The 25161-nt window shown below is 36.5% G+C and overlaps 1 protein-coding gene across 3 annotated transcripts in view; it reads right to left on the bottom strand.

The window, feature by feature from the left end:
• MSRB3 (methionine sulfoxide reductase B3) overlaps window positions 1-25161 on the bottom strand; it is a 185731-nt gene that overhangs the window by 109271 nt on the left and 51299 nt on the right. The window lies entirely within an intron of this gene.

Raw genomic sequence — 25161 nt, 5'->3', positions numbered from 1 at the left:
AAATGGGAATCATATAAGTATCAAGTACAGAAATTAGCATCACAGAAGGTATCAGAGAAGTGAGGGTGTTGTTCTTAATGTTTTTAACTGATATCAACCAAAGATTCTAGCTGCAGGCAACTGTTAGCGGGAAGGAGCATGGGTGACAGCCTGATTTTTGCCTATAAGCGCATTATATATGGCAACTTCACAGCAAGGATTTTGTAAAACAATCCAGGTCAAATACTCTGTCCTGTTGTCCCCTCAACACAAGGAAATTTTTCAAAAATTCCAGTATTTCAGCGTCCTACTTGTAGACCTACAAGGTCTACCAATGTCTTCTACCCCCAGAAGTAATTCAAAGGCCTTCACTGACCAACGACTAGTGAGAACAGCAGTGAATATTTATGTGCCCTTTTAATTTACATAAACACAGTATGCTTCCTCTGCGTGGAATGCTTCCTCCTCCCTCCCCTACTCTACTATACCTTAACCCCTTTGCCTACCTAACTTCTGAAACTTTCTCCACATCTTAGTCTAATTATCAATTATTTGAAGAAGAGTGGGCAGGCTCGATTAAATCCCTTTCATTTCATAGCACCAGTCATTCCTTTGCACTCATCAGAGTTGTAATTGTACATTTGTGCATAATTATTTGATCATATTAAAGGAGTTCACTAATAGTGGTGACACTATTAATTGCCTACCTAACAACCTGTCTTAATAACAGTATTCCCATTTTGAAGAGTGCTAAAAAATGTGCACTCCCCAGGGATGAATCATGATTGGACTAAGCCAATCATGGCAACCCTATTTGTTGTCAGTGACTGGTACAAGGAGAAGCACTTAGTCCAGTCCTGAGCAGTGAGAGGAAAGGTAAAGTCTGCTGGTGATGTTTCTCAGAAAGGTTTTTTCCTGCATGAAAAGGAGAAAGATGATTTAGGGAGAAGGCCCTGTTTCTATTCTTTCCCTCTTTCCTGCCTTTGAAAATACCACATAAGGATATGCCACTTAGAACTGATATAGCAATCTTGCAGCCCTGAGAGGAACACCAAGATAATCACAGAAATCCCAGCTCACAACTCTGATATCATTTCTATTCCAAACCTGCCTTTCTCTAGAGTCCTCACTGAGTTAGATAGTAGGGTCTGGCATTGCCAGTCCACTTTTACTTGGGTATTTCTATCCTTTTAATCCAACATATTAACTGACATTGTTACAGCAGCTGTAGGTTATGAGTTACCTCCTTACTGTGTTTAAAATTTAGGCATCTATATTACATTTCCATAATAATGATTTAAATAAAAGGTGCCCATTCATTGTATGGTTAATTTTTTTAAAAACTGAAAAAAATAGAATTTTAAAACCCAGAAATTTAGAAATCAGGATAATCATGAGTAAAAGAGCAGCAAGAATTCAGTCAAGCCACTTTGAAAATATGATACAATTACAACTATTATGACAAATCATGTGGTTTAACAAAATATAGTATTATACATCTTTTAACTTTCATGTGAAAATGAGATTTATGGTTGCTTGGTTAAGATATATCACTAAATTAAATCATGCCAAAGTCTTAAGATTTGCCAATATCAAGAAGGAATAAATCATGTTCCAAGAAGAAGTCTAAATTCATTACAAAATATTAATATCTGGGAGAACAAATTGAGACATAAAAATGACTCAAAGAAACTAAAAGAGCAAAAGGTATATAAAAATACACTTAGAAGCTGTGGGCCACATTCATTTTTCCACAAATTGACTTTTAAGGAAGCAGGCTCCATGTAGGCATCGGAGGTACACACGGTAAGCAAACAGGTCTATTTCTTGTCCATATTCACGTAACAGTTGTGGGAAAAGAGCCAACAGAGACAAACAGAACAAGTCAAGTCCCAGCTCTCCCACTTTCCACCCTATGCAACTTTAGAGTAGTCAATGACGATTTTAAGTCTTACCATCTATAAAACAGGTAACACATTCACCTTTAAGAACGTTTGTGTGGATTAAATGAGATGATACCATAAAGTACCCAGGTGGTCCTGACACATATTAGAAGTTGAGTAAAAGGTAGCTTTCATCGAAACAATGATACTAAGTGAAGTTTACCTATGGCCACAAGCACAACTAGTAATATCATACTCGTGGTACAAATACCAGTAAAGCTAAGTTGTTGTTGCTTTTTAAAACACTACATTATAAAAGAAAGAATTATTACTTTGGTTAAGATCTTATGTGAGGTGAAACTTCAATATGGATGCCAAAATGATGTAGAAAAACAATAAGAGAATAGTTATAAAAATAGCTGAAGAAATTGGAAATGTTTAAGAGGGAAGGCTAATGGAAAATAATATAAATGACCTGATTATGCAATATGGAAAGGCAATCTTATTTGTTCTTAAAACACAAATAAAACATTCTCCCACTAAAACAGTGGCACAATGCACTTGAGAGCATAGCGCAGTGAGAATCAGAAGACCTGGATTCTAGGTCAGAAACCTGGACAAATCATTTAACTTGTGAACTCCATTCTTCTCATTAGTGAAATGAGGTTACTGAAGTGAGTCAATATTGTCCCACACAAGCTATCCCATTAAAAAGGTAAATTACCTATTTTTTCCCCCTGCATTCCCAGGAATGAAGAAAGGGGAAAACAGAGAGAAGCGAACAGAGGAAAAAGTAAGCGTGAAGGAACAAAAAGGTGCATCTGTAGAACTCAAGCCTGCAGATAGAGAATGCTGACAAAATAAATAATTTGTAAGGCCATTTTTGGCTCCCAGCTTCTACAATTCTTCCCTAGGCCTTGTTGATATTCACCTTCTCTGAATTCCTGTCTATGTGATTTATGTTTCCTCTAAAATAATGTAATTGTTTCTTGTGTATATTTATATCTCCACAGAGAATGAGGCTTTTTAAAGTCAAGGCCCTTTATCTATTGAGAATAAATTCAAAATGCTAAGAAAATAACATTAAAGAGAACAGAGTACACCTTCATGTTATTGGATGAATTATGTTCCCCCAAAATTCATATGTTGGGGGTTGATATTTTAACCCCTAATATCTCAGAATGTGACTGTATTTGGAAAAAACATTTTAAAAGAGTTAATCAAGTTAAAATGTCATCCAGGAGGACCCTAATCCAATGTGACTGGTGACCTTATGAAAAGAGGAAATTAAGACAGACACACAAGGAGGCAAGGCCAGGGGAAGACACAGGGAGAAGATAACCATCTACAAGCCGAGAGAGACCTCAGAAGACATCAGACCTGGTGACATCTTGATCTTGGACTTCTCCCCTCCAGAACTGTGAGACAATAAAATTTTGTCAAGTCTCCCAGTCTGTGATACTTTGTTATGGCAGTCCTAGCAAACTCATACATTTCACTTCTTCTACAATGAGCCACTTAGCAACCCCAAACCTCCAATAAAAGCCAAAAACCTAGAAGTTAGCCAAATCAAACAAAACATATACAGTTCTTCCATACTTTAACTCGTTTTACAAAATGTGTTTTACTTCCCTACTCTTCATCACTATTTTCAAACATATTCTGCCAAAGTGCTTAACCTGCATTTTGGCCATTGGGCAGCTGCTTCTGCAAATTACTGGAGACCACCAGTAGCATGCCAGAAGATTTTAATCAATGGGATCTTTGTCTGTTCATATCACTTTGTGACAATTTCCAATGCATTTATTTGTTTGTGTGTTTGTTTCTTGGTCTTGTCTTTCAAGATTGGTGGTGTGTACACACTTGCCATGTGTTCTCTGGGGGATGAAGCAGATTAGGAGTTAGTAAAATTTACCAGTTTCATACATAATATTTATTCTCTTATATTCCCCAGAAATTTTCATTTCTGCCTTAGGTTGTAATCAGGAATAGAACAATAGAAGTTATGGCTAGCGGGTTAGTTCTAGACACAATTACTGACAGATTCTAAAAGTTTAGAGCGGTAAAAATCTCAGACAAGAGCAATACCGAGTTGACTAGCACTTTGGACACTTCGATAGCCTCTGAGGACATAAATGTGGATGAGATGATAAAGGAGGAGCATCCTTTTCACTTTACAGAACTCTGTAGAATTATTTAGAAGGCAAAGAGAGTCCTATGTAGCTCATTAGGGCCTAAATGCAACATTGTTATATAACTCAATTTATTACATGTAATGATAGCTATAAGTCATAAAATTAATCATTACATTATTCTTTTTAGTAAGGAAGGTAATACTATTTAGACAATACTACATTAAAAATCATTAGTTAATAATTTGGGGGTTAAAATTAGGAAGAGGGGAGGGGGAAGAAGAAAGAAAAAGGCAGGGTGATGGGAGGCCAATGCATCCAGAAAGGGAGAATGAGAGAGAGAATAGCAAGAGATAAAGTTATAGAAGTAGGTAAGGATAGACCACAACTTTAAATGCCATTGTAAGGAGTTGCGATTTTGAAAGATATAAGGATAACCCATCACAAGTTGCAATATAATTTAAACGTACTCAAATCTTCACCCTGCTATGTGAAGAATGAACTACAGTGGGACAAAAGCCAAAGCAGAGAGGCCACCTACCATCCAGATTTTGGTTTCCAACACTACTCTCTAATAAAGAAAACCAGGACTCCTTGAAGAAATGGCTGATTCTAGGACTACGGCAGGAAATATACAAGATAAGCCTGGATCATCAAGAAGTGCCAAAAAGTAAGAAGCACTCAAAAACACAATAAAAAAAATATACCCCACATTGATGGGAATATATCAAAGGGACACAAGAGCCAACTGAAAGAGCTCTCAATGGCCAAACCTGGAACAATATGAGCAACAAAAATAAATAAAGTAGTATTGATTATAACTCAAAAGTATAAAATTAATATCCATGAGTCTATACTGATATAAATAATTATTGATTAAATAAAGAAAAGACTTGAGCCCAGGAGTTCAAGACCAGCCTGGGCAACACAATGAGACCCCCCTTCTCTACATGGGCATGGTGGTGCACACTTGTAGTTCCAGGTACTCAGGGGGTTAAGGTGGGAGGATCACTACAGTCCATGAGTTTGAGGTTGCAGTGAGCTATGATCACGCCATTGCACTCTAGTCTGAGTGACAGAGTAATATCCTGCCTCTAAAAAACAAAAATAATAATAAATGAAAGTAAAAGAGAAAAAATAGACAACTCTCGCTTGCAGAAGAATTCCAAATAATTTATGTAGAGATACTCTGCCCTCAAGGATGAGGAACATAAATCCCTACTCTTTTTTAAGTATAAGCTATGTGTAGTGACTTTCTTCCTAAGAATACAGTAGGAAAAGGAGGAGAAAAAAGTATGTTTACAGTGAAGAAACCTAACAAACACTACCTCAGCCACGTGGTCAAGGTCAATATCAAAAGTGATGACATGTTGTTCGCATATACCTTTAATATGAAGTGATGAAAATGGTACTTAACCTCTGTGATCTTCCTCCAAAAACCCCATAACCCCAGTCGAGTTATGAGAAAAATACCAGACAAATTCCGGCAGAGGAGCATCCTGCAAATACCTGATCATGACTACTCAAACCTGCCAAGGTCATCAAAAATAAGAAAAGTCTGAGAAACTGTCACAGCCAAGAGAAGACTAAGGAGACAGAAGGACTAAATGTGTGGTATCCTGGATAGAATCCTGGAACAGAAAAAGGACATTAGGTAAAAACTAAGAAAGTCTGAAAAAAATGGGCTTTAATTAATAATTATGTACCAATATTCATTTATAATCATAACAAATATACCACACTAATATAAGATGTCAATAGGAGAAACAGTGTGAGAGAATACATGCGAACTCTCTGAACTATCTCAATTTTTCTGTAAATAGAAAACTGTTCTAAAAAATGAAGTCTATTTTTAAAAAGCCAAAGAAGATAGGCTCATAATAATTCAGGTCAAAGAGGGTAAAGATGATGGTGGCTTAGACTAGAGCAGTAGCAATGGGTATGAAGAGGAGTCAGACTCAGAATATATTTTGAAGGTGCACAGAGCAAAATGCATTGGTAGACTAGATATGGGAGGTGAAGGAAAGAATAGTTAAAGATGACTGAGAGGCTCTTCGTTCCAGTAACTCAGTGGATAATGAGTAGTATCTTCATTTAGTACATGGGGAAGAAATGAAGGAGGAGTAAGTTTTGTTCCTTTGGAGTCATTTGCCACCTCAATTTGTTCCTTATTCCTGGTTTATTCTCGTGAGCTACTAGGATCAATAAGAAAACTTCAAGCTGCATGGTCCCACACAGGATATCAGATTCATATAATTTTCTTGTTTTTTAAAAAATCATAAGGATACTAAAAGCCTACTTTATAATAGAATAGTATATAATTGCCTTGAAAAGAGATAGAATAAAATGTTTCTTGACCTAACTTGGGGACAGAAAATCAGTACTAAACCACTTGTTCCCTGGGCCCAAATCAATAATTCAAGAACACGTATGATTATCTGAATTACATTAACCTTTTGAAAAGCACAATTGAAGAATGTGGAAATCTATACTTTTAAGTTCTCCAGATAATCCTGAGAACCACTAACCTGGATGTTCTTTTAAAGCTAAGAAAATCTCACCTATTTAAAATAGAGCATTCTATCTTTCTAATTACTCCAAAGTAACTTTTTGCCTAATGAGGAAGTGAAATATGTCCCCTCACCAAAATCCCACAAATCACCACTAAAGAACTTACTCATGTAACCAAGTACCACCAGCTCCCCAATAAACTATGGAAATTTTTTTTTTAAAGTCCCCTCACATCGTATAAACTTTCACATTGAAAAGTTTTTAAACAGCACTGTTATAAAGTTGTCTTTGTAAGAAGCAATGAACTAAGCACCAAACAAGTGAAAATCCATCAGAAAAAGACCCAGGCCCAGGGCAAAAAATAATACATTTGCTACTTTCTTAGTGAACTTATTAAAACTATTATTTTATTTCACAGCTATTGTCTCTGCACACACGAATCAAATTATAAAACCTTAGATTCCATTGATTACTCAGTCAGGGCCAACAGACCACCTAAAATGATTCATCACTAAAAAGATAAATTTCCTGTGGTCAGTAAAATTATACTATAGTAAACCCCCAAGCAAAACTAATAAGAAAGACAAATATTCAATATCAAGAACCCTTCCTTCAAATCTGGAAACCACGAAAAGAAGTTCACTGGAAGGTCTAAACATTCATTAAGTCATAGTCAGTCAAGAGCATTTATGGAGTGCTCACTATGTGCAAAGCACTCTATTTAAAGGAAGAGATCTTGCTTAAAGTATCCATAATTCAGCCCATAAAGCCCTGTATAGTGTAAGATCAACAGTTTGAACCTCAATGAAGAGCAAATGGATAGCTCGTTCATACTGAAAGATGCAGGTGTATTTGGTCAGTCAGTGCTGCTGGATATTCTTAAGTTCAATGGGTCTTTGCAGTCTGTGTAAATTCAGACTTCTGGGTGGTCTTCCAGAGCAATCTCAAAGAGGGCATACCACAGAGGTACTGGAGTTAATTTATGCTTATGCAGACTATGAGTCATGCGACTGCCATTAACACTATATACTTAAGTGAGTACATAGAAGTAAAATGTGCAAATCTCCAGCAGCATAAAGTAAGCTTCCTTAGAACAAAAAAAAATTGCAACTAGAATGACCACTGAAAAACAAATCAAGACATGAATGAACAAAAGTGTAGGTTGTTTCAAGTGCAATGCAACATAATGAAGATGAAATATAAACAGCAGAAGGAATCATGGTCAGCCAACTTATGATTATGAAATACAGTACTGATAAACCAAATGGAGTTAGTTATCTGGTTTGACCTGAATGGAGTCTCAGTCTCCTTTGTCTACTTACTGGTGGTGATAAGCAGCAGCAACATGTTCGAATAGAGAAAATAACAGCATCACTAATGAGAACAGCCATGTATTGAACTCCTACTCTAGGCAAGCATACTTGACACTAATACACAAGCAAAGAAACTAGTTAATCCAAAAAACGGAATACTAAAAACTAACCTCATAGATGGACAATTATTAATCAAAAAAATCTAACACAATTATTCATCTAAAAAATTTCCTATCCCCCAGAAGGAGAAAAAGTAATCTCCTTTTCTAAAGTTTATTCTACCTGTTCTTTAATCTCTTTCCCTCATTTCTAGCACCTTAAACTCATCTCTCTGTACACCTTTCTTCAATTTATTCAAAAAACTAAAATTTTTCCTTGAATCCACTTTCCCTCCTATTATAAGGAGTTAGTTTTACCACTCCTACTCTAACTATAGTAGCATAACTATAATGACTACATTTTTCGGGATAATTCCAATTTTAAATATTTTAATACGTTGTCTCCATTTCAGCTTGTGGTTTGAAAACATGAGATTGCATCCTAACATCTTCAAAATCTTACTTTCACTACTACTTCTACTAAAATTGCCTTTTCTAAATTTTCTAATATTGCCAACTCAAATGACTGGTTCTTATTCTTGTGAGTCTCTGCAGCATTTCACTGTCTTATTCAACCCTTCCATGAAACTTACACTCTAACTTTGGCCTTTGTAGTAAACTTAAATATCCTTATCTACTTTAGCATTTCCTACGTGTGTTATCAGGAACATTAGCTTCAAAACATTTCCTCAATTAAAAAAATGTTCTGTGTTGAAAAAATTTTGAAAGTGCTACATATATTTTACTCCTGGAGCTCGACAATGAACATTAGTGTGTTGTAGGCTCCATGAGTTTTATGATAAAGCAACTATTTATTTTAATTCGGTGTTTCCCAATGAGTCATCTTTTATTTCCCTAGTCCATGGCACTCATTTTTGTCACAGAACACAATATTAACATGTCCTGGAACTAGCATTATGTAGATGTAATGGTCTGATGAAACAAATATTCAATGGAACACACTTTGGGGAAGACTCATACACCTGAAATTTTATGTTCAAATCTCAAATATATCAGGCTTCCAAAACTGAATTCATCATCTTCCTTTCCAAACTAGGTTTTAAACATCAAATTAATCTTTAGGAATAGCTTTTCACCAATCTCACATTCAGACAGTTGATAAATCTTTTCAGCTCTCCATGCCTGTTGTTTGTACTGTTTGTTGCATGACCTCTGACATCACCGTAAGGCAGGGCTTCCTTAACCTTCACCTGGACTCATGGGAACCAAGCATAAGAACTATGGGAGAGTTTAAAAAGAAAATTCTGGAATCCACCATAATCTTTTACATCAGAACTTTGAGGAGAGGCTTGGAAGGTATGGTTCTAATGGACAGTGAGGTTTGCAAACTACTGAAGTAGACCCTGACAGCTCTACGACTTTTCCCCTTGAGCTAAGCCTTTTCAGTTCTCTCCATTGTCATTTCAAAGTGACATGGTTTTGAGTCTCCTTAGCATCAGTTGCTCTTCTCTGAATGTAGCTTTTTGCCCAATGGGGAAGTAAAAAAGTCCCTTCACACTGTATAAACTTCCACACTGAAAAGTTTTTAAGCATTACTGTTACAAAGCTGTCTTGGTGGGAAGCACTGAACTAAGCACCAAGAGGTAAAAATCTAGAAAAAGACCCCGTTCTGGGCAAAAAAATAATACACATACCACTTTATGTCTATAAATCTTTTAAAGCGAGGGTCTCATATTGAACCACACAGTGCTCTGGATATAGGCTGGCCACTTGGTAAGCTATTAAAACTATCAATTATCCATTGTCTCCTGAGTTTCTCTAGATCTCTTTCTACTCTAAATAAGCAAAATCGCTCTCTTCCCCATCCCATCCCTGCAGCAAATTATTACTAGTTATCATCAACACCAATCGGCAATAACCAGAACTAACCCAGAATATGACCATAAACAGAATATGATGCAGTAAACAAACAAACCTTACCAGAATTTTAAAGGAATACTCACCTAATAGATCTCCAGTCTCTATTCCAATAAGCAGCATGCCTCCTTTTCACTGATGAACCTTTGTTCTGAAAACTGCTATGTATACCAATCCTTACACTGTTTAATATCAATGCTTCACATGTACAGTGTTTTTTCCACTTACAAAACATTTCAACATTATTTACTTAATCCTCTCAAAAGTTCTTGTGACAAGGGTATTATCCTCATGTTACAAACGAGGAAATTAAGGCTCATAGAGGTTAAGTAGCTTATTCAAAGTCACACACAGTAAAGTGGGGAAAGTTGTGACTTTAACTTCACATGTATTGCACCTAATCATAGCTTTTTCCACTTTAAAATCCAAGTATAGTCATTGGCCATCATCAGAAAATTAGCACCAATTAACACCAGAGTGTGATAGCTACCAGATGGTGAATTACTCAGCAAAAGGAAGAATCAGCCAGAATACAGGGAAGCATTATAACATAATAGTGAGCTGGGGAAGGGTGCCTTAGGGGCCAGACAGACATGAATCTGTGTCCTAGCTCCATCTCTTACTACCCGTGTTACCTTGAGCATATTACATACCTTTTGTGAGCTTTGATTTTCTATTTAAGTCATAAAAAATAAAGGAGACAATTTTCTTTAAAGTGCTTAGCAAAATGCACGGTAAGTTATCAACCAATGGTGGCTTTAAAATATTCTCAATGTTAAAATATTCAAACATGATAAACAGTTAATAAAATCAATCCGTTTGAAAATAAATGCAGATCTAACTTTGGTGTCCCGCCCTTCATCGATTGCCTCTAGGCTTCTGGGAATAGGGCAGTGTAAGTGCTACAGGAAGATGGAAGATAGTCATGAGGAGGGAGAAAATTTGAAACCAGAAGGTTTGAGCAGTTTAAGCTTCCGGTGGCTACCTTTCATTAGGATGTCATCACCATTAACAGTCACTTAGGGATAAAAAAGAAAAGAAGCAGCAACAACCTAGAAGAGATGGCAGTGGGCAAAGTATCTACCACGAATGTGAGTAGATGGGCAACATGGATTTTGGCCTTTAAAAATAAAAGTAGAATTACATTCTAATTCATTCCTTCAAATTATTATTGGGAAAAGATAAATTTTGTAATAGAGAGATGATGTGTTTAAAGTCAGTTTTTAAAATAAATTGTTCAGTGTTTGTAACACATTGAACAAAGGTAATATTAAAATATTAGTGTCTTTCTGATACCCTATAAATACTTGCTAATTTTAAAAAAACTTAAAAGTACAGATTTTGAAAATCACCTATAATTGCACCATCCAGAGACAACTACTGTTAACATTTGGTACAAAACCTTTTAAACTATTTCATATGCATATATTTATAGGTATGCATATTTTATAAATATGGGATCATATGTTAATACTCTTTTAGACTTATAAATGTATTTTAAATCTCTTTCCAGATAATTAAATTTTCTTTTGCACTATTATTTGAAATGTCAGATATATTTTCACCATATGGCTTATTTACATAGACCCCTATTTTGGACATTGAAATTATTTTTTGCTATATAAGAAGAATGATTAAAAACATTCTTGTGGCTATATCTTTATGCATAAAAATGATTCTTGGAATAAGTTCCTAGAAGTGTAATTGCTAGACCTATGGCATGCAGAATTCTAAGACTTTTAAATAATTTATTACACTGCTATCCAGAAAGGTACTACCAATTCACACTCTACCCTGCAGTAGAAAGTGTTAATTTCCTATGCTCTGATCAATACTTAATTTGACAATTTGGAAATCTTCACTAATTTGGTAGGTGAAAAATTATTCATCCTTTTACCTCATTTTTTATTATTAATAGGTGAAAGATTTTTCCTAAGTTTGTGGATCATATGTATTTCTCATTCTGAAAAGTATCTGTTTATATCTTCTGCCCATTTTTCTGATGTTTGTCTTTCTCAGTTGATTTTGATATGAATCTTTTGTCCATCAAATGGGTTGCGTTGCATATGTATTTCCCAGTTTGCTTTTTGGTCACTGCTGGGTTTTTTTGTCTGTCTGTTTGTTTGTTTACAATATACTCTCTGGTGTTTATGAGCTCTAGAAATGTAAAATATTTAGTAGTCCAATCCAATGTCTTTTACCTTTTTATTTCTGCTTTGGGAATCTTGTTTAGAAAGGCCTATATCACCCCAGTGTTATACAAGTTCCCACTTACATTTTCCCCTAGGACTTGTTTTGTCATAGTGTTGAGTGGTGAGAGACAACAGAAAAAAACACTTTGGTTTTTCTTCTATACCCTTACAAATGGCTTTTTAGATTTGATGAAACATAGTATTAATTTATACTAAGAGGTTTTTTAATTAAAGAATACATTTTGAATGTGTATAAAAATCTCTTATGAGTACGTATTAAAATGATTATAGTTTTCCTAAGATGTCCCAGTATTGAATCATTTGTACATCCCTGAAATAAACCTTACCTTGTCATGACATGTTACTTACTCAACATATTGCTATATTCCTTTTACTAACATTTTATTTAAGATTCGTACATCTATTTTCTTTTTTATTTTTAATTTTTGTGGATCTATAGCAGGTATATACTTATGGGTTACCTAAGATATTTTGATACCAGCATACAATGCATAATTACCACATCGGGGTCATTACTGCAAGCATTTATCCTTTGTTTCAAGCAATCCAATTATACTCTTTTAGTTTTTTTTCAATGTACAATTATTTTTTGCTACAGTCTCCCTGCTGCGCTAGTAAATACTAGGTCTCACTCAGTTTTTCAATTTTTTGTTCTTTATAACTATTTTTTGTACCGTTTAACCATCCTCCCTTTCCCCCAACTGTTTCAGCCTCTGGTAACCATCCTTCTACTCTCTCTCTCCATGAGTTCAACAGTTTTAATTTTTAGCACCCACAGATACGTGAAAACATGTGATGTTTGTCTTTCTGTGTCGGGCTTATTTTACTTCACATAATGAACTCCAGTTCCATCCATGTTGTTGCAGATAACTGAATCTCATTTTTATGGCTGAATACTACTCCATTGTGTATATGTATCACATTTTCTTTATCTGTTCATCTGTGATGGACACTTAGGTTGCTTCCAAATCTTGGCTGTTGTGAACAGTGCTGCAATAAAATGTGAGTGCATTTTATTTTCATAAATCAGATTGCTCTGTAGTTTTTCTTTGATTGAATACCTTTTTATCAGATCTTGGTTTTAGGGGTACTTTACATTTGTCAATAAGTTGATAAGAGTTATTCTGTTTTCTTTAATTGACACAGTTTATAATAGCATAGGAATAATTTATTTTTGTGATAACTCAATTTCTTCTGAGGCTGCTGGTCTATTCAGGTCTTGTAACTCTTTCCGAGTCAAATTTTGTATCTTATTTTTTTTTAGAAAATTACCCATCTCACTGAGATTTTTAATTTATTATACTTGGATTATACATAGTATTCTCTTACATTAAAATAGTTTTTTTTCATCTCTTTGGTTTTAGCTTATTCTCATTTCTAGTGTTTTATATTCTTCCTCCTTTCTTTCTTAACAGAAATGGTCTAACTTGACATAAATGGTCAACTTTATCAGTCTTTTCAGAGATCAATCTCTTGAATTTATTTAACAGTTCTACATTTTTTATTTTTCATGTTAATTTATCTGGATGTTTTTAAGATTTTCTCCTTGCCTTTGATTTTCAGCAGTATGATAACAAGATATGGTTATTCATCCTGTTTCAGATTTCAAGCACTTTCTCAATCTGTAACTTGATGTTTCTTTCTAAGCTTGACAGTTTGAGAAAATTCTTGGTAATTATCCCTTCAAATATTGCTTCCTTCCCATCTTCTTTTCCCTCCCTTTCTGTGGCTCTAATTATATCCATGTTATAACTGAAACATATTTCTTATCTGTATTTTTTTCTTGCTCTCCTAGCTTCAGTCTGGATATTTTCTACTAACCTGTTTTTTGCTGTTGCTGTCTGCCAGTCCTACTTTTTTGTGTGTTTAATATGCTGTTAAATTCATCTATTGTGTTTATACTTTCAGTTATTGCATTTTTCAGCCTTAAAACTACTTAATTTTTTACAACAGAGTCCAGCTTTCTGGTGAAATTCTCCATCTTGTCATCTATGATATATTAATCACAGTTATATTAAAGCCTAACTTAAATATCTGTATATCTGGGCCATGTATAGACCTGTTGGTTTTGTCAATTTATTTCCCTTGATCCTGTACTTTGGGATGCCTGGTAATTTTTTATGAATGCCAGGCTTTGTGCATGAAAAATTGCACTCCAGATAATTTAATCTTCTTGCAGAGAGGGTTCATCCTCTGATAGCTCTCTGATAGCCAGCTAGATTGGGGAAGGGAGGTGGAAGATCACCTTAATCTATTTGGGGACTGAGCTGACTTGCGGTTGGATTGCAGGTTTTGTTAAGTTTGGTCTACCTTTTGTTTGCCCCCATTACAGCGGTGTGCTGAAGCTTGGGAGAACCTATTGTTATCATTTGAAGAACCTGTTGAGCTAGTTGCTAAACATAGCCATTATTAAAAATAAATTACGTAAATTTATAATTAAATGAATTATATTAAAAACAAAGATAATAAATATTCAAAATTCATCACTTCCCAGTTATTTAACTACATTATTTACAACTGTCATATCTGTATTACAGAAATACTATGTAACGGTGTTACCAAACATCTCTTCCCAACCCCACATTTAGTGATGTCATATTTGTACTTGAAATAGCCCACAGTGGAAGTATTTGCACCACAGAAATCAGAAAATACTAAAAGTCAGTGTTTGATTTATTATTTGTTGATTTACAGCTAGATTTACCATTCTGTTGGTTGTCTAGCTCAGTTGCTCTCAACAAGAGACAATTTTGTCCCAGGGAATATTTGAGAATGTCTGGAGGAATTTGTGTTTGTCACAACTGCGGAAGAAGTGGGGACAATGCTACTGGCATCTAGTGGAAGGTCAGAGATGCTACTAAACATCCTACAATGCATAGGGCAGCTCCCCGCCACAAAGAATTGTCCATCCCAAAATGTAAATAGAGCTGAGGTTGAGAAACACCTGTCTATTCATATGTCTGCTTCTTAGTAGTATGTCTCTGTCTGGAATGTCTGGAAGCTGTTTTTTTGGTTTATTTTTTGTTTGTTTTTTTGTTTTTTTTTTGAGACAGAGTCTTCCTCTGTCGCCAGGCTGGAGTCAAGTGGCACAATCTTGACTCACTGCAACCACCTCCCAGGTTCAAGCAATTCTCCTGCTTCAGCCTCCCGAGTAGCTGGGACTGCAGGTGCATGCTGCCACACCTGGCTAGTTTCTTCTCTATTTTAGTAGAGACAGGGTTTCACCATGTTGTCCAGGCTGGTCTCGAACTCCTGAGCTCAGGCAATCTGCCTACCTCAGCCTTCCAAAGTGCTAGAATTACAGGCATGAGACAGCGCGCCCAGCTTGGAATCTTTACCTCTCTTCTCATGCCTAGAATTGGCAAACGCCTGGAGGAAAAAGGTGGACATTTTATCCCATTTTCTTTTATTGATTTTGTTGTTATTTTTCCAGCATTTTGAGATGAAGATTTAGTTTCATTATTTTTAACCTTCTTTATATTTGATAATAAAAAGGCTTGACTATGAATTTTTCTTTTAATGTAGTTTTGGGTGGTTGACCCTATTTTTTGTGACTTTTTGGTCTATGTACTGTTTTGTTGTTAAAGATTGTAGCCATAGACATCGTCATCACTCCCTTAGGTGAGACAGGTAGAACTTTACAGATGCAAGCAATGCTATTGTTGTAATAAGCATCTACTGAAAGTAAGTTCCAGGAGTAGTATATTAAAAACAAAGATAATAAATATTCAAAATTCATCACTTCCCAATTATTTAACTACATTAGACTACATTATTTACAACTGTCATATCTGTATTACAGAAATACTGTGTAATGGTGTTACCAAACATCACTTCCCAACCCCACATTTAGTGATGTCATATCTGTACTTGAAATAGCCCACAGCAGAAGCATTTGTACCACAGAAATCAGAAAATACAAAAAAAAAAAAAATATTCAGAAAACATGGTAGGGGATTAATAATTATGGGAATCCATTACCAAGTATCTATCTACATTTCCACCATTTTAGTGTCAACTTGAATCATTTTATTCTGCTGTTATTCTTATCAGGATTATATTGCATTTATTTAACAAATAGTCAAGTACCTAGGATTTGCAAAATCCAATGCCCATGTAATGGAGTAGAGGTGGGGACTACAAAAGTCCTACATCATAACCTATTATCTCAAAAAGTTTATAGTTTTGTTGGCGAGAGAGATTTGCAAATGATGAATGTATTAAAACTCTCAGTTACTCATGTAAGTCACACAATTTGGAGAATTTAAAATCCACACTAAAATGTTTTTACATTATTAAACAGAAACCAGAAACATTTTGGATGAGATGGATCACTGTGTCAAATAATATATTACAAAATACGCAATAATGTTGACATCAAAAGCCAATTATACTGACTTATTTTGAGAACTTACGATTTGCATGCTGTTTATGGCTTATTGTGTACATTTATTTAAAGGGGCAGTTTTTACAAATCTTACTTTATACTTCCATCTTTATATCTTTTCTAGCATGTTTCTGTGATCCTTTCCTTTGATATGATAGGATTATGAATTAGAAAGAGTTGATGTTAGTCTCATTATTTAACAGTTGAGAAAAATGAGATAGAACATTAAAATAACTTGCCTATGGTTATGCAACAAATCTGTATTGAAACCTTTTTTTTTTTTTTTTTTTTGAGATGTAGTCTCACTCTGTCACCAGGCTGGAGTGCAGTGATGTGATCTCAGCTCACTGCAATCTCTGCCTCCCAGGTTCAAGTGATTCCCCTGCCTCAGCCTCCCAAGTAGCTGGGACTACAGGCATGCACCACCATGCCCAGCTGATTTTTGTAATTTTAGTAGAGACGAGGTTTCACCATGTTGGTCAGGATGGTCTTGATCTCTTGACCTCATGATCCACCCGCCTCAGCCTCCCCAAGTGCTGAGATTATAGGCATGAGCCACCGCGCCCGGCCTGTGCTAAAACTTTTGAGACACCATGTTTCCAACTGGTGAGCTGGATGGCTTCTATCTTTGTTTGACAATGTCATGTGATGGGTTCTTTATTCACGTGTAAAACATACTGAAGACATCTATCTGATTAAAATTTGTGCAATTCTCAATAACTATTTTTCAATAAAAGAATTATTCATTTACAAAAAAAGCTTTGTGAATTATCTCAGAAGTACTTGCTAAAACTTGTACATGATTTTTTATAAACTGCCTTTAAGTAATTTCAAAGTTTGTAAACTGGAATAATATTAATTTTCTGGCTCATGTTTATCAAACAAGATAAATGTACATGAATTACAGTTAAAAGTTTTCTCTATTATGTTTCCCAGTTTATTCTAACTATCCATTCTAATTCACTGTGAAAAATGTAATCCATTTGGAAAATTAACTAAAGAACTAAGATTGTTATTTAGGTAATACGAGGCAAGGTAAGATTGTTCTTCCCTCACTTTCCTTTCCCCAAATAATACACACACACACCTTCACACACCTAGGTATTTTATATGTATGTATTGCTTCAGTTCTTTTCCATGTGTATATAACTTTTAAAAAAGAAAAATGCAGTTATAATTATCTTTGTATAGTGTTATACTTTGAATCATGCCTTGCGATAGTTTTCTAGTTTCTCAAATGGAGTTGTTCTTTCCTTTTCTTATGCCATGCTTTTAATGTTCTTTTCTTTCTTCTAAAGTCATGCTTTGGCTATGTTTTTACTCGCTGTCTCAAGTAAGTTCTTTTTTTCCAATCCAGCTGTGGTCTTTCTCTGAGTTTTCAGTTGAGTTGAAGATGGAAAAGTAACTGTCTCTATTACAAATACTTTTCCTAAAAATCATTGTATGGGGACAAGCCAGGAAGGGTCAGTGGGCTGAGAGAAGTCAATTTTATATTCTCTTCAAAATAATATATTACTTACTCAGCTATAACACAACTTTAAGTAAGTCACCACTCAGAACTCTAGTTTATTTCAGAACAGTTTCTTTATACTGGAAAGCTTTCTTTATTAAAGGATTTTGAATAAGGTGAGAGGCAATTCAAATCTTTTAAAATTCAAGTTAAATGTACTTTGTTAGAGGTTAAGAAACATTTTCTGGAATTATGAGCAATTTCCAGCTAGAGTTTCACAAAAAGAAAGCCTAAGTTAAATTTATGTTACTCCCTCTAACAGAATTCCACAGTGACTGAAATGGTTGGTAAATATCATAAACAGAGTTTTAAAAGGGTTGAGGAGACAGGATTTGAATGGAGAGGAAAATGGGAAAACTCTATCTTCTCACTGTGCTCTTACATCCTCCCCCACCACACATACATACACACAAAATTGCATCACAGAGGGAAACGTTCATGTTGAAAGTGTCTTTTAGTGGTGAATGGAATAGCATGCATGGAGTAGCACAGTTGAGTGAATTGTGTGTGGCACTGGACTGGAATTTCCTCAGTGAAAGGGCATATGTTCTTAAAGAGCTGAAAAATGGCTTAAATTTTCTGGTAGCCTAGAATAAAATTGCACAGGAGGCTCATGTGAAATGTAGCATGTGTGAACAGTCTTGCAGCAGAGTTCCATTTGAAATGTAGCAACACAGCTGGAGCTGTGACTCATCACACTAATATCCACTGTTAACAGACAGACTCTGTCTAATAAAGCCTGTACTTTCTCATATTGTAAGGATTTTTTAGGCTGCTGTGATAGTATGATATGTTCCCCAAACTTGGACAGGTCACTCGTATTTAACATTTGTTGAATACCTGGCATATCCAAGGCATTTTTCTGCATTTAGTTTTTACACCTGTTTGGTGTTATTTACCCCATTTTACAGGTGATGAATCTGAGATCACACATCTGGCCTGATATTCAGCAGGCACCACTAGCTGCTGTTAGCCAGTGCCTGTTCTGATTGTTTGATGAAGATGAAGGGACACAGAAATTTCCAATAGTAAGACAGACATTTACAATAGTTCGTGTCAGTTGGCATCAACCTTCTCAAAAAATGTAGAGAGAGGATTTAAAAAAAAAAAAAAAGACAGTGAAAATTTGGAATGCAGCTATTTGAGAAAATGTGACAGGGAGTCAATAAGTGAAAATAAAATGACCTCCCAGTTTCAATTACTAAAATCTTGCCCATAAATCCAGCTGCTGCCCTAGCTCCCAGATGTTGAATGGCCTGATGACTTCCTGAACATTGGCTCCATTTGCCTGTCAGGATTCCAAGGGACTTCCCTAAGGATAGATAATAACCTGCCTGAAACTGAGTCCTTCTTGACGACCTGCCATGATGGATCTCATTACATTTGTGCTAGCCCTTCCCACATTGAGACACTTTTCAATTTTCAACTTAAGTACTTAAATACTATGACAAACAGATTTTTCAAACAATTGAGAGATGTATGTATGTGAGTGTGTGCATGTTTGTTTGTGGTCCATTTGTTCCAATGATGCTAAGCAAAATAACCAAGAGTGATTAAAATGAAATATTAAAATTTCATTCTACTATAATTCTTTAACTTACTTCTTTTTTAAATGTTTGAGTGCTACTATTGCAAATCCATTTGTATACTGGCTGTGTGATCTTCACAAGTTACTTATCCTCTCTCAGTTTCCTCATCTATAAAATGTGTTGTTGTGAAAATTAAATGAGTTCATATACATGAAGCACTAAGAACCACGCCTGGCATATGGTAAGTGCTGTATAAGTGTTAGCTATTGTTTTAGCATTATTATCATTATCATTAGTGAATCTATAGAAAATGAGCTATTCAGTGCAAGGCCTGCTGAATATGTGTATACAAAATATTAAAATGTCCTATGTGGTTCTTCAAGGTCTCAAACAAAATTATCAGAAGCTGATTGGACATGCATAGTATTGAAGTTTATCAGCTAACAAGGAAAAAGAAGAGTTCCCACTGACGCTGTTAATTAACATCCTTATTTCCTTCTTTCTTCACTCCCAGAATCTATCTTCTGCACTGTTATGGCTTACATCTCATTTTCATCATGCTATTACCTTATTCAAAATTTCTTCACTATCTATCTAACAAAGTTCAGATATGCATGTGATCAACAACTAAGTATTTGGTGATCACTATGTAGCCAGGGGCTATAAATATACATATGACTGAGGTATGGCCTTGCCATTGTGAAATTCACTCCTAGAGGGCAGACAAGCACATAGGCAGATAATTATAAAACAAAGTAGAAATTGCAATGATGGAAGTGCATTCAAAGTGCTATGGAGCAGAGATGAGGGATACCCAAGTTCACACTAGAAGGATCAGATAGGGTTTTATGGAGGAAAAGATTCCAAGGCTTAGAAGATTTCTAGTAGGAATTTAGATGCCTTCTCTGGCATCCAAGGACTTCCTTAATTGGTCCCCTGTAACTCCCCAGCCATATCTCCCATTACTCCCAACATAACCCACCTGCCCACTCCTATTGGACTAGTGTTCCATGTCCTTGGAAAATCCACTTTTGATCCTGTCTCTGATACCTCTTTTCATATGGCATTCTCTACTAGGCATCCTCCACCTGGGAAAAACTGAACCCCTCTCTTGGCCTGGTAAAGTGTGTTCTCATCTCTTCCATGAAATCTTGCCTGACTGTGATGTAGTCATATTCCTTCCTATTATATATAAACGCACTTCACACAGGCACATTCAGAGAGACACTAGCATTATTTTGTCATATTTTATAATGGTTTGTTGTGTTTTTCTTACTATGCCAAAAAAGTAAGTATGTTGAGGAAAAAAATATTTCATAAATTTATTTTATTTATTCTACAATACCTAGGAAAGTGTCAACCAAAGCAAAATATAAATGGTCAAAAATACTTTCTGAATTATTTTCCCAGTGCTTTCTTTGGTTTATCTAATGTGCAATAAATTCACTTTATGAAGTTTTAAAAGTTCAAATAACCAGAGGAGAAAACATTCTTACTTCTGTCAGTTAATTTACTAACTGAAAGTCAGTAGTACTATATGAGAAATAAACTAGCTTGGTAAAATTTGTGAATGTGAAGAAAATGTGAACCATGGAATAAATTATACATTTGGTTTATAAGGTGGTTGTGAATGAGGTTCTTGTACTTGGTAAGCAGTAAGAAAGCAGTATATTGTTCAGAGAGGGAATGTATTTAGAGTACAAGTTTGAAAATGAAATGAGAATAATTGAATAGCCTTTTTTGTGAGGAAGTAAAATACACACAGCAGTCAAGTAAATGATGAGGATTATGCTCGTATGTGCATGCACACACACATATACTTTAAGTGTGAATAAAATAACAGAAATAGCAGTGGGGGAAATGATCTTTTCATAATGATTAGATACTTTATATTCAGCACTGTTCTTATTTCTTCTCTTTTATCTATTTCCCTCCCACTATTATTTGTCATACGGTTCTTCTAGTTAATCTGTTCTGTCTGGTTTTCTACCCTCACTCCTTTCTAACAAACAGAAACTCCACACACACACACACACACACACACATACCCCTCAATTGTTTCCTACACTTTTGTTCAAAGCATGAAACCAATTACCCACAGGGCCCCTGATAGTGACAACATTAATTTACCACACTAGTGAGTGGTTTTGAAACTTTTGCTCATGAACCCCTAAAAGACTTTTGATATAAAAAAATAGACTTTTTGTGCCAGTTATCAAATAAAGTTAGAGCCTCTCACCTCTAAACCCATCTTCTTTGCCTGCTCTGCTAAAATGGGGCTGGGCCCTTTAAATATTTTTTTCTTTGTCAGCCAGCATGATGTTTAACTTTGCCAGCTGAGGGCACAGAAGGCAGACTCCAGGAGGAAAAGGCCTTTCCTTTCTGGTTTCGGGATGCTTGCTTAATAAGCTTCTCCAGTGCTTGCAGCATCTTTCACATCCAGATCCCACAGCCCATGCAGTTTCTCTGCTTGCAGGCTTTTGCAAAGAGGGCAGCTTCTCTAGTGCCAGACTCCTGTTACGTGACTGGATTCTCCTGCACCCATCTCCTCCCGTGTATGCAGCTTTTCCTGCAACCAACTCCTGCAGAGCACACAGCTCCTTCTGCCTCCAGCTTAGGTAGCATACTCTGCTTCCCAGCTACATGAGTGGCTTCTTCAGTGCCAGGTGCTGCTCTCTGTGCACAGCGATGAGCAGCAGCCAGAGGCCAGCAGCTTCCCCTGGCACTCCACTCAGATGGTTTGGTAGTGGAGCGTCTCCACTGAGACACCCTGCAAACTGCTTTCCCCAGCTTCCCAGAGGGTAAATTTCCAGCAAATTTCAGATTTCAGGAAAGCTCTAGCAAGTTGCACCATCATGGCACCGTAACAACTTCTCTGATGTTTAGTGGCTACAGCCATGCCCTCTTCAACAAGATTTAGTCCTCAGCCCTGTGTGTACGGAGGGGTGCAGAGGATTTCTTTGGCTGTCTATCTCAGTCCTAGGAGTCATGATCGTTTCTTATATCTGCTATTCCTGTATTCTTTAGAATTTCTCTTCATTTCTTACTACCCAACCCCTTATTACCACAATCCTCTCTTACAGTTCATAATTCTGTAAACCTTACTGTTCAAAATACTGTGTATTCTGTGTCCTGACTGGGTGCTGACTGATACATGCTTCCTCGTACTTTTTTTTTTTTTTTTTTTTTTTTGAGAGGGAGTCTTGCTCTGTCGCCCAGGCTGGAGTGCAGTGGCACCATCTCAGCTCACTGCAAGCTCCACCTCCCGAGTTTATGCCATTCTCCTGCCTCAGCCTCCCGAGTAGCTGGGACTACAGGCGACAGCCACCGTGCCCGGCTAATTTTTTTGTATTTTTCATAGAGATGGGGTTTCACCATATTAGCCAAGATGGTCTCCATCTCCTGACCTCGTGATCCGCCCGCCTCGGCCTCCCAAAGTGCTGGGATTACAGGCGTGAGCCACCACACCCAGCTCATACATTTTAAATTAAGTTAAAATGTCTTATCAGAAATTCTTTGAATTGCAGAAGATTAATTTTCTGGTGTTTTGTGTATTTTATACATACTTAAAATGTAGATTTGTCAAAACCTTAGAGATACATATTTAGATCACTGAGCAGATGAAGTCCTCCATATAATCTACAAAGCCAGTCCTCACTGTCAAATGAATCAACCAAATCAGATGTATTCCGTGTCTGAAAAAAAGACTTCCATTTATTTCATTTTTGTTCATTTGAAAAAAGATATGAGGCCGGGCGCGGTGGCTCAAGCCTGTAATCCCAGGACTTTGGGAGGCCGAGACGGGTGGATCACGAGGTCAGGAGATCGAGACCATCCTGGCTAACACGGTGAAACCTCGTCTCTACGAAAAAAATACAAAAAACTAGCCGGGTGAGTTGGCGGGCGCCTGTAATCCCAGCTACTCGGGAGGCTGAGGCAGGAGAATGGCGTAAACCCGGGAGGCGGAGCTTGCAGTGAGCTGAGATTCAGCCACTGTACTCCAGCCCGGGCGACAGAGCGAGACTCCGTCTCAAAAAAAAAAAGAATACATGTACTCATGGAAGCCTTCTCACTTAAGTAGGCTAGTAGAAAATGAATGGACAGACAGCAGATGGAGAGACAGACAAGCAGGCAGACAGGGAGGTGGACTGTGCTGTGCCAGGAGCCTTGCCAAGGTGAAATATTACTTCACTTTTTTTTTTTTTTTGACACGGAGTCTCCCTCTGTCACCCAGGCTGGAGTGCAGTGGCGCCATCTCGGCTCACTTCAAGCTCCGCCTCCCGGGTTCACGCCATTCTCCTGCCTCAGCCTCCCGAGTAGCTGGGACTACAGGCGCCCGCCACCACGCCCGGCTAACTTTTTATATTTTTTAGTAGAGACAGGGTTTCATCGTGTTAGCCAGGATGGTCTCGATCTCCTGACCTCATGATCCGCCCGCCTTGGCCTCCCAAAGTGCTGGGATTACAGGCGTAAGCCACCGCGCCCGGCCCCAATTTCACTATTTTTTAGCAACACCTTTTGAACCTTGCTTTCAATGAGTCTCTTTAAAGTTCCCGAACTGTCATTTTGTTTGATGCCCTGGAGATTGTACCCCAGGGCAATACGTGGTAAGATCTGGGCTGGGTGAAAGATATGTCATCTTTTGTGAAGTGGGAGAAGGGTGTTCATGATAGAGGAAATAGGAGGAAGACCAGCCAACCACAGACATTCAGACATATCAGTTTCAGGAAAATGCACATACAGAAGTTGGCACTAGACCAATGAGCTACTCGACTACATTCTCCAGTGAAGGATACAGCAAGGAATTTTTTCCCAAAATAGACAAGAAAACAAGTAAAAAGAAGCAAACAATTAAAATTAGAAAAAAGTAGAATAAAAGTATTAAATCACATTCCTTATAAATGTGGAAAATAAAAGTTCTCCTTGTAAGTATAGAAGTAGATGAAATAGAGGCAATATCACATCAAATGTGAAACCTGACTCTCACTAGCATCTATGTTTGGATAAGAGTCTTGCTTTTAGGATTTGTGACTCAAAAATCTCACATGGGTTAAATCGTTCATTTACAGTGGTTCTGTTTCTTATTTAAAACAGTAAGTTTTCTTTAGATCCCATACTTTAGTGAATCACATGATAGGGAAGGGGATGGAGAATCTGAATCAAAAAGTAAAGGGGATGTGGCCAATTTTTACCATTTGGGATATTAACAAGCTTAACGTGGCTCAGCAAAAACTATCTTAAGTGTTATATCAACTATTATGACATAAGCTAAAGGTGTTGAAATATTATATAAGGAGTGTGTTTTCTGAGAGGAAATGGGTGACAATTTGAAGGGTCGGTTTTTTAACAGGAGGAATACATAAGAATTCAGAACAGATTCTCAACCAATGCTAATGTTCAATAAGGTTTGTGCAGTGTAAGAAACGTTTTAAATCTTTTTTTTTTTTAAATTTCAAGGAAACCACTGTTTCCTGTTATTTCTGGAAAATCAGTAAATGCGGCTTTTTTAAAAGAAAAACACTTATGGAGAGATATTAAGTGTGTTTTAGCTATAAGTATCAGATCTTTGTTTATTTATTTCCCTAAGAAACTCTGTAATTCTGTTTTAAATAAATGACATTTACTTTTTTTTTTTTTTTTTTTTGAGACGGAATCTTATTCTGTCACCCAGGCTTGAGTGCAGTGGGGCAGTCTTGGCTGACTGCAACCTCCGCCTCTCGGGTTCAAG

Source organism: Mandrillus leucophaeus, unplaced genomic scaffold, assembly GCF_000951045.1.
Source record: "Mandrillus leucophaeus isolate KB7577 unplaced genomic scaffold, Mleu.le_1.0 Scaffold169, whole genome shotgun sequence".
Taxonomy (NCBI): Eukaryota; Metazoa; Chordata; class Mammalia; order Primates; family Cercopithecidae; genus Mandrillus; species Mandrillus leucophaeus.
The sequence above is the reverse complement of the archived record's forward strand: the minus strand, read 5'-3'. Positions and strand labels throughout refer to the sequence as shown.